The sequence below is a fragment of the Alligator sinensis genome, unplaced genomic scaffold (assembly GCF_000455745.1).
Source record: "Alligator sinensis unplaced genomic scaffold, ASM45574v1 scaffold1145_1, whole genome shotgun sequence".
NCBI classification, from domain to species: domain Eukaryota; kingdom Metazoa; phylum Chordata; order Crocodylia; family Alligatoridae; genus Alligator; species Alligator sinensis.
The window spans coordinates 130,158-141,155 of record NW_005843166.1 but is presented as its reverse complement, the minus strand read 5'-3'; the positions used below and the strand labels follow the sequence as shown (position 1 = coordinate 141,155).

General features: G+C 46.6%; 1 protein-coding gene across 1 annotated transcript in view; it reads left to right on the top strand.

Annotated features, from left to right (window-relative positions):
* NDEL1 (nudE neurodevelopment protein 1 like 1) overlaps positions 1 to 10,998 on the top strand; it is a 46,726-nt gene that overhangs the window by 31,439 nt on the left and 4,289 nt on the right. The window lies entirely within an intron of this gene.

The window sequence follows — 10,998 nt, the reverse complement described above, 5'->3', positions numbered from 1 at the left end:
GCCCTACAGGAAAAATGAAAGGGCATTAGCTTCAACTCCAGCTGACTTGGAACACTGGCCATCAAAACTGTTGCTGTGCTGTGCGGTGTCACCCCTAAAACCCAAATCATTTTCTTATGCAGGCACTTATGTGCTCAGGCCTGTAGTCAGAGCTTCCACTTTGCGATATCTAGAATCAAACATTTTTGGAGCATCAGTAGGATTATCCCCATAGTTACAGTCTGTACCACGGACCCCCTGCACTTGTGTAGAAGGAAAAAGTGAGAGCAGTTGTGAGGGTTGAGGCAGGGAGCATATCTTTCCCTGTAGCTGTAAAGAGTTGTGCAGTCCTGTAGTGTTTAACAGGGGTGGGCAAAATGCAGCCTGCAGGCTGAATCTGGCCCTCCAAGGGATTTTTCCGGCCTATGGGGGGGTCCCTCAGTCCCACCCAGCCCAGGTGCAGGGGGCAGCTCAGGCCGTGGTGCATGTGACCAGTACCACTACTCAGGCACCCACCGCTGGGGGCAGGACCTATGTGGGTAGGGTGTGTGGCCAGGCAGATGAGATGGGGCCGTGGGCAGGCAGGGAGCAGTGTTTGGGAGTAGCATGGGTCTGGAGGGCTGGGCTCATGGGGTGGGGCTGTGTGGTGATGACAGTGTGAGGCCAGGGCAGAGTTGCAATCTGCTGCCCACACACCCTTGCAATGCACATGGGTTCTGTAGGCTGGGGTTTGTGTGGAGTGGATCGCAGCTCTGCCCTGGTCCCTGGCCCTGCACTGTCACCACCCCAAGATCCCAGCCCTGCTTGCAGCTCCCTGCTTGCCTGTGACCCCGTCCCATCCTCCTGGCTGCATGCTCTGCCCATGCAAGTTCCAGTTAGTCTCCATGGAGCCCCTGGGATCACTGCGTGTTGACAGTGCAGGACCGGGGCTCAGGGCAAAGTCCCAATCCACTCCCTGCATGCTCCTTCCTGCAGAACTGTCGCCTGTTGCAGGGGTGTGCGGACAGCAGATCACAGCTCTGCCCCGGGCCCTGGCCCTGCGCTGTCACCTCCCTGCGATCCCAGCCCCAGCCCTGCCTGCCTGTCCCACCCCTGGATGCCGCTTCCTGCATGCCTGCCCCCAGCCCTATCCCAGCCAAGTGCCAGGCAGAGCTACTTAGGGAGTTTTGGCAAACTGTGGCATTGGGTGGGTGCTGACAGCCTGCGACAGCTCACCAAAACTCTGTGTGGCCCATGGGTCCAAATAATTTCCCAGTCCTGGTTTAGAATAATGTTCACTGAGCAAAGCACCATAGCATCGTACATTCTCTTCAGTATGACAGTTTTCCATTTCAGAAACGTAGGATGCGTGCTCCTTAGTGCTAACAAATATATTATGTTCCACTACAGCTTTCAGTATCTATTTATTTGAGGGTGTTAAATGTCCTATTGAAATTGTGAGGAGCAAACATGCCAGATATTCTTGATTTGCTGCCTCTGAGCTCAGTTGAATCGTGCTGCTGTGTGGGCAGCTGAACAGGTTGTGTCCTAGAACTTAGTTTTCAAATCATAAGAGGGAACTATTTGCACACAAAAAAAAAGCTTCACATGCCAGTCAAAGAACCTTAGTGGCAGTTGCTCATTGCAGGTCTATTGATTAACCGTATGACACCACAGTGATGCTCACACTTGCAATCCATCATTGAGATTCCAGTTGCAAGCTGTAAAGAAGGTTGATAGGGAAGAATGATGCCTTTTCTTAGGATCCCAGTGCTGCTATATTTGGGTTGTGATGTAATTGAAAACCTGACATAATTGAAAACCATAAGCTGACTGACAGGTGTAATGGGAGTGGGGAGGGGGGTTATATTTAATCATCCAGATTGTCCTCACACTTGCTGGCTTGGTTAGTTGCCTAGTTAAGGCCAGGTTGTCACTAGGGAAGTTTTAAAAATCTGGGTTCTAAATAGCCAGTATTTACAGTAGGTTGAAAGAAAATTAGCTGGACCACAGAGCGAGTGTGACTGTGACAGATGAATTTCTGTTAGAGGTTACTGCACAGCTGTGATGTCCTCCCTCTGCTTTCACACCAATTCCTTCCCCTTTACACCCACTTGTCCTGCTTCCCATGGGGTTTGCATCCCACTCCTTACACCTGCTCCCTTCTTTGCTCCTACCATATACTCTGCCTCCCTTGAAGTTGTTGTATATTGAAAATTGGATGCAGTTTCTAAGCTGCATATATATCTCAGTTGTTGTTGTGCAGCGCCTGTACATCTCAGCTGCAAAGAACTGTTACGTGAGGTTAACACCACTGTCTGTGCACTGCAACAAAAGGTTAGCCGCTACTTGTGTCAGTGGAGTGCTTCCCTGTCAAGGGCTTGATCCTTATCTTGCTGTTGTATCTGGGCACAAGGGGCTGAGCTAAGGCATGCCCTTTCTTCTACCCTCTTCTCCTTTTTCTCCAGCCCCTGTACTCTTCTCCCTGCCCCCAGCTGTCACTGGAGCCTGAAACAGCCACATGTGTTCGTAGACTCGATACAACCTGCTGCTGCTGCCTTATGAACAGCCAGTTGGGTGGTAGGCTTGTGACAGAGGTAACTTAGACACATCATTACAGTATATTTATTTTTTCCTTTGCAAACTGCCATTCTGTTGGTTTTAATGTTTTACAAATCCTTCATCTCTCATTAAACACCCACTCTTTGCTTGTCCGGTGAATTGGTGAAGACATTGAAAGAATGTCTCACTGGCCTGGCCATATCAAGGCATTAGGATTCTCTGGGTTACCGTGTTGGAGTTGCATAGGACTGGCTAGGCTGGTGTCCTTGACACGCTTCAGAATTGGAAATGCTAAGGAGTGTTCTGAAAACCTTAACGTTTTTCCGAACTCCAGAATAGCTTTGGCCATGATGAGTTTCCTGTGGAAATCCAATTTGGAAAACAAATGGCAGCAGCATTGCTAAACTTTGGTGCAGAGGCCCAGGGCTGGAACAATAGGATTAAGGCAGACTTGTGCAGGAAAATATTTGTCTAGGCTTTCTGTGCTATGCCTGCACTACTCGATTGTTAATCTTCCTCTTTCTTAAGCACTAAACTCTGCATTTTAGTTGGCATTTTATATTACTATTTTAGCCTGACATAATTGAAAACCGTCTCTTTCACCACCAACTGGAATTTAAATTTGAAAAGTCTTCTAGATCAACCTTACCCAAACTGTGGCCTGTAAGAGTGCAATAAAAAAAATATGCACGTCCGCTATGCAAGGATTTTCTCTTTTATTGGACCAATTGTATAGTTGGGAGTCGGGACAGCTGTTGGACAAGGTATCCGGCATTAAATGCTCTTCATCAGGTCTAAGAGAGGGTCAGACCAGACTGAACTGAATATCAGGGAAAAGAAAAAGACTCCATGCAAATACAAAAAAGTCTGCTTAGAGGGATGGAGGAAGGCTATGAACTAGGAGTTAAGAGGTATTATTAGAAGCCATTATAGAATGCAAGTGCATTAGAATAAGCGATCAAGTAAGTTGTGGAGGGGGACCTGCAAGAAAGGGTAGTTGTTATCTGTGAAGTGGAGGGAGTTTATTGGCAGTATTTGTTAGGTTATTTTGAGACAAACTCACTTTCTGTATGTGCACATGAACACTGCTATCAGAGATGCTGTGCCCTGATTTTTATACACGGGGATGAAACGTTATAGATGAAAACGTGGTGTTATTGAATGCTTCATAATCCACCTTCTAATAATGCTTCTCAGGTAAAGAGGGGAGTCTGCTCCATTTTTGGGAAACATAATTGCAGGTAAGTAACTTCTGTGTCCTGTTTCAGTGCTTGTAAAATGCAGATTACTTTACTGTATTTCAGTTACACTATAAAAAGGTGAAGAAGTCAAATACGGGAGTATTGATTAAACCCACTGAAATGGGTTTCCCTGCAGAACAAGTTATATATCTTTGTTTACAGATATTTCACAGCAGTAATTTAGGTTTAACAACCTTATGTAGGTTTAAGTCCCCACACATCTGCTTTTCAGGTGCTGTGACTGGGAATGTCTTTTACATTATTTTGTATAGAACTACTGCAGTTTTTCTCCATTAGATGTGAAAAGAATATACTCCTCCACTTGTTCATGGGTAGGAACCTACCTGAGTGGCTGAGAGGCAAAAACTGTGGTGGTAATTGCCTCTTGGCCACTCAGTGGCGAGGGTGGGGGTACACAGTGAAAAGAGTGAGATTAGAGGCACCGCTGTGCCACGAACTTCTGCCACGATTTAGGTAGGTCCCTACTCATGGATAATTGAACTTCTTTGGTTCATGTTTTTTGATCATAGTGCTCGGAGACGGAGAATAACCCGTATTTGGTCATACTAATTGTATGAGGCTAGCTCTTAGCATTGCATATGGTCAATTAGTGAAACTTTTAAAGATTAGAAACTTGGTTACTGTTGTAGTCTTTCTCCCCATCATCACATCAGATGATTTGACTTGTATCATGTGACAGTTTTCAGACAAGTGTTGGAACAGAGTGCCATTTGTCATTTTGATACAGTGCTGCAGTACATGCATTGGATGCATTTAACTGAATTGGACACAGCAATTGTACTTTGTTGGCTTGGATTTTATCACTGCATTTTAGTAGGGTCTTTTCTTTGTCAAATATTGGCTTATTAAACCTTATACTACCCTCTGCAATTAACAGTTTCCTCTATTTTTATAAGGAAGAGAGTTGAAGTAGCTTGACCAAGGTCAAGGTAAGGGGCAAGGGCAAGGATTAGGCCCCTGTCTATTGCTAGAATTGTTAACCTGTATGGCCTGTCATGCCAGCATCTGCCCACTGTTACACAACTCATAGATTTATAGATTGTAAGGCTGGAAGGGACCTCGGAAGATCATCAGGTCTAGCCCCCTGAATCAAGCAGGAAAGACAACTGGGGTCAGGTGACCTCAGCAAGGTGACCGTCCAGTCTCCTCTTGAAGATTTCCAGAGTAGGCGATTGCACCACCTCTGGAGGGAGCCTATTCCATGATCTGGACACCCTAACTGTGAAGTTTTTCCTAATGTTGAGCCCGAAACAGTCTTCCAGGAATTTGTGGCCATTTCTCCTGGCTTTCCCCAAGGGTGCCCTGGTGAACAGTTGCTCACCAAGTCCTTGATGTACTCCCCTAACGTAGCGGTAAGCTGCTACCAGGTCTCCCCTCAGTCTTCTCTTTTTCAGGCTGAAGAGTCGCAGGTCTCTCAGCCTTTCCTCGTATGACTTGCTGTGTAAGACTGATCATATGGGTGGCCCGCCTCTGGACTCTCTCAAGCTTTACCACGTACTTGTTAAAGTGCAGTACCCAGAACTGGACGCAGTACTCCAGCTGTGGTCTCAGAGCATTTGCTATATGGTATACCATATAGCAAATATATGGTATATACAATATACCAAATATACCATATATATATGGTATATTTGTATGGTATATACAAATCATATATACAAATCTGCACCTTTGCTCAAATGCATTAAATAAAATTTAATCTTCCATTAACTGTAGTTGTATTGAGGAGACATGCAGTATACAAGTGTTTTTTGATCTGCAGAAAGCAGTATCCAGTGGCTTAGGAATATCTGCCTCTCACCAGAGTTTCCTGAGATGGTGCAGGGGATGGGTTTGGATGTCCTGGACCAGCTTCTAACTTTGACCAACTCAACTGTCTTCCATTAGAGCTAACTCACCTGCAGAGACTTGGCCAGGCCAAACCCATACAGATTTCAGTCATGGTGAGGGTAGCTAACTGTCTTTAGCGCATCCCCTTTGGAAATATTCTAAGGACAAAATTGTGCTGAAAGAGGATGAAACATTATTTTGCCTTTTGATCGAGTTTTAGGTCAGTCTGCAATACTGATGTTGTCTGGGCAGAGACGTGTGGAGAGGCGTAGGCTCCCTTACTGAGAGGGCTGTGCCGGCAAGAAGTCTTAGGATACAATGTGACCAGCAGAACTCTGTCCCAAGGACATAGCTTGGTTTGTGCAGGTATAACGTGCAGTTCCCTTGTATTGTAGACGGGAGCTTTTTAAAACATGTCCAACCTGGGAAGTTCAGTGAGACCATGTTGAGTGTGATCAGTGGGGACACGGTGGTGGCTTACAGCCACGTTGGATATACCGCTGAGGTGAAGGGGAGGAAGAACAACCAAAATCTCATCCTAGCAACCATGTTGGAGTGTGTGTTGTCATTGGGCCGAGAGGAGAGTGTCTTGAGAGCAGTCGGTGGGGAAGGACTGGGTCTGGTTGACCATAATGGACTGTACTGTTGATGCTGGCTGATCAAGGCTGGGTGAGCTCTGGCTCCTGCTGGCAGACGTGCAACAAATCTGTCCAGAGTCCAGGAATTGAAGGAGGTTGAGGGGGAATTTGAATGACTTTTTCTCTCAGCCAGTGGGGTGTTCATCCTGCTCTGAGTGCCTTCTGGGAAGAAGGAACAAGCGTGTTGGATCCACCCAGAGGCTCCAGAGAAGGTGGATTCAATCTGCTGCTAACCAGACCCCAGAACATGAGGAGTATCAGGGAAGGTGAAGCTGGCTGGTTAGCAGCTTACTCGCTATGAGAAGGAATACAATATATCTATATATGTGATTTTTAACGTTTTTTCTTTGTAAGGTTTTCATTTGTCGTTCATGTGTGCGGTGTTGTGTTTGTTAGTATAGTAAAAAGATAAATTTGGACTTTTTTTATTCATTATTATTCACTGAGGAAAATTCAGTGTCAAGTATGTCACGCTGGGTGCTGCTGGTCATATACATTTCACACACACATGTACGCGCACACACGTGTGTGTGTGTGTGGGGGTGATGAACCCAGAAGGATTGTGCATTTGGCATTGCATAATCCTTACAAAAGCACGCCTTTGTACTAGGGTTGTTGGTTGTAGCCCTGTTGGTCTAAGGCAGGGATTTTCAACCGGGTGCTGGAGGCTCCAACCTCCCTCCCTGCCCGTCTGGCTTCCAGGGGACTCCCACCTTCTTGACCAGCTGCCGGGGGTACGATGACCCAAAAAGGGTGAAAACCCCTGGCCTAAGGACATAGGCAGGGAAGGCTCTTTGGGTAGATGTGATATCTTTTAGTTGGAAAAAAGTTCTTTGCAAGCTTTTGGGCATAAACGCCCTTCGTTAGGCCTAGGGAGACTCTGCTGGTGTTACGTGTTCTCCAGGGTAGAAAAGAAGCAGGGCTGTGAAAATGCAAATGAGTGGAAGTTGGGAAGACAATGGGTAGAGATAGGAGCGGAGCATGGGGAAGGTGGGGAAATGCGTGAAGAAATGCAAGTGGTCAGCTGGAGGCAGGTTACCTGAGGTATCAGATGTCAGGCAGGTTGTATTATGTCATAAATCCAATGTATATAGTAAGTCCACAATTTTTTGTGTCCAGTAGATTTATGAAGTGAAGTTCGTAGGCTCATCTGCAAAAGGTGTCCTTTGTGTACATTGTCTTCCCAGCTTCCACTCGTTTGCATTTTCACAGACCTGCCTGTTGTAAATTAGCTACTTTTCTACCTTGGAGAACACACAACACCAGCAGAGTCTTCCTATGCCTGATGAAGCGTGTTTGTGCCCAAAAGCTTGCAAAAAACTTTTTTCCAGCTATTTAGTTGGTCTAGTAAAAGATATCACATCTACACAAAGAACCTTGCCTGCCTTTGTACTAGGCACTCTGAGGGCAGACAGCTTGGATGGAAATGCTGATCTAGCTCACAGGGCTTCTTACAGTTAATCTACTATTTGTAGAAAGCTGAATGATTTTCAAAATGAAGGTGCTCTGTCCGTGCAGAATGCAGCTTAAAATGTAGACTAATGAATCGTAAAGCATGTGACGGTGATGTAATAGCTCCAAGGTTCTCAATGCCCAAAATTAAGAGAACAATATTTCTGCTGCTTGACCTCGTAGCGGTCTCTGAAGCACATTTCTAAGGTGAAGGTTTCCAGAAGTGAACAGTGATTTTGGCACCCAGTTTGGGAGCCGTAAAGAGCCAGTTTGTTTCTTTCAGAATGTGCTCCCCCTTATCCAGTGAAACTCCCCCTCCCAGAGTGAAGTTTCTCACTGCACTTACACCATACCAATCCTATGGGAGGTTTTGTGGTCAAGTTAGAACATTCTGTCAGTGGTCGCATGTTAAGGGTTAATGCTGTTTCTTGCCTGCACACCTCTGAGTCGCCACTAGACCGCTGGTGAGCAGGGGCATGGTTAGGAGTCAGGACACCTGGGCTGTATCCCTGCCCTGCATGGAGAGAGAGAGAGAGAGAGAGAGAGAGAGTGTGTGTGTGTGTGTGTGTTTGTGTGTGTGTGTTGAGGGGGTGAGGGGGGTCTTGGCAGTGGTGCATCCTGGGATGCTGGACAACTGCAGATTGCTCATTATATCTCCATGGAGCAGACTGAAGTTACCCTAACACAAGTTTAGTAGCGTGACCTAGGGTTTACTCTCACCTGAAGTGGCATAACTTTGAGGTGCTCGGAGGGCATTTAGCACAAGTTAACAAGCTTTAACATGCAGATGCTCGCATTTTAAATGTCCTTAGTGTGATCGAAGTGTTATGTGTAACTTCACCCTCACTGTGTCTGTTGAGTCTATTGGATGGACAGAAAGGAATGGAAAATACGAAGCTAATGCTTGGGTTAATCCTTGAGGGCAGTATTTCCACGCTGTTAGGTAAAGTCAGACCTCAAAGCAGCAGTTGCCCATGTATGCTGTGTCTGGGTTGAATAGTTAACTGTCTGACATGGGTCTGTGTGGACTACATACTGCTCTGGTAGCATCTCAGAGGCTAGCTTGAAAATGTAGCACCCCCACTGCTTTCATGCTCAATTCTAAGACAAGGGGCAGTTTCCTCCCATGTTACACGGGGGGAAGAAACCTCATCTTAGAATAAAGTAAATATGGTGGTTTAATCTGCTTCATTTTTATAATTTAATTTGTTTGTAATTGAAATAATTTCATTTAAATTTAATTAACAAAAATGGAATGTGCTTGCAATCCCACAGAGTAGTGTAGTTTTGATGTGCTTACCTGGAGTCAGGAGAACCTTTTAGTCTTTTTGGAGCCAGTTGCCATTGCACACTTGTATTTCACCAGCTCACCTAAAACCAGGACACCAAGTCTAACTTTATTTCTGTAACAAGGTCAGCTTAGGGCAAGTGGGGTATGAACAACGCAGATAATTGGTTCTCTGGGGGCTGCTCAGTGTCAGTGTTGTGTGCCACTATGCAAATATTGTAATTATCAAAAATAATGAACCTTGAAAAGCTTCTGCCTGGGTTTTCTTAGAGAAATAGGGCTGGAAGGGGACCTCTAGAGGTCATCTAGTCCAACCTCCTGCTTGAGGTAGCACCATCCTTATCCAATAGGGCTGTGCGAAGTTTTAGGTGGCGATTCAATTTGGAGGAGATTCGGCTTGATTTGGTGGCCAAATCTCCGAATCTGAATTGAATCAGGGGACCAGTTTAAAGGTCTGAATCAATTCAAAGCTCTCTGAATCTTTGGAAAACGTTCGGAGAGCTTTGATGATTTGAGCAGTCCCCGGTGCCTGCAGCAGGAAACTGCAGCCACTCGGAGCTGGTAAGTACTAGGGGCAGGGGAGGTGAGGCTGGGGGAGGGGACCATAGGGTCAGCCTCGGGGCTTCAGGGGCTTGTGCAGAGCCCTCCATGTGGCACGGGGCAATGGGGGGCAGCAGGGATTGCCTCCGCGGGCAGGAGTGGTGAGTCCCGGGGTTTTTTGGGTTTTTTTTCTTCTTAAAGGGTCAAAGCTGGCCTGGGCAGGGCACCCGTGGTGGGACTGGGGGAGCAAGGGGAAGGGTTGGGGGGCTCGTGCAGAGCCCCCCATGCAGTGGGGGGCAGTGGGGATTGCCCCCCTGCCCAGCAGCACGCGGTGAGCATTGGGGCTTTTCTTTAAAGCACCAGGAGCTGGGGTGGGTACAGCAGCCATGCTGGGGGGACTGCTGGAAATTTGTGGGGAGAAGCAGAGACTGGGGGGGAGTTTGGTGGGAAGAAACTATGGGAGCTAAGGGTGGGGGGTGCAGGTGGGAGGCACAGGAAGGCTGAAGGGGAAGAAGTGGCAAGGGGGCCATTTAACATCCCCCCCCACCCCCTGTTTTCACTGCTATAGCAGTGGAGGGAAAAGGATTCCAGACAGCCCTTCAATACTTAGATTTGACACCTGGAAAATTGTAACATTTTGTAAATTTTCCATATATAGAATCTAATTATTGGGGGAGTTGTCTTGTATTCGAGTAAATACGGTAAGTAAAATCTGCACACAACTTGCAGGGAGCAGAGCAGTGAGCAGACTTGGCTCTCTGCTGCTGCTCAACTACTTGCTAAAAGGAACGATCGTTTTATTCATTTTGCCTTTCAAAAATAGGGTGCTTGCTTTATTCCGGGGAGTGTTGTATGCACGAAAATATGGTAACCCTAGATATGGCCTTCACATCCCATTCTGTATCGTATGTGTATACTGTCATGATGTAGCGCATGTGAGTGTGCTCTTTTCTTTTGCTGCTTGTAATCAGAGCTGTTCCACTGCGTCATACACCCTCACTGCTACCAGCTTAAGGGCGAGTCGTCTTTGAAGGCAGCTCTGAGTTCTCCCCCCTCTCGTGTGTGTTTCTACATGGTTTGCAACAGTTAGCTACTGAGCAGCTTTTGGCACCTACAGATTGGTAAAAGGAAGACCCTGAGACATCACGGATGCTTCCTAAAGAAAGTTAAACATGTTCTCTAGAGAACCTAGAAGCAAGAACTGAACCTATGAGGGTTGTTCTACCTTGCAGCTCCAGCTGCACTGACTTGATTTTGCCAGTGAGACTTTGAAGAGCAGATGCACATAGGTGGCCTTTGCGCATAGGCAAGACATGCATAGGGAGGGCTTTGTGCTTGCTTATCTCAGATTATGGTTAGATTTGAAAATACCTTGGCCTGATGAATGCTGGAGTGCTCCATTCCTGGCAGTGTGGTGCTTTTGTGATAACTGGTAACCTGCTGACAGCCTGGATGGCGCATGCTCCCA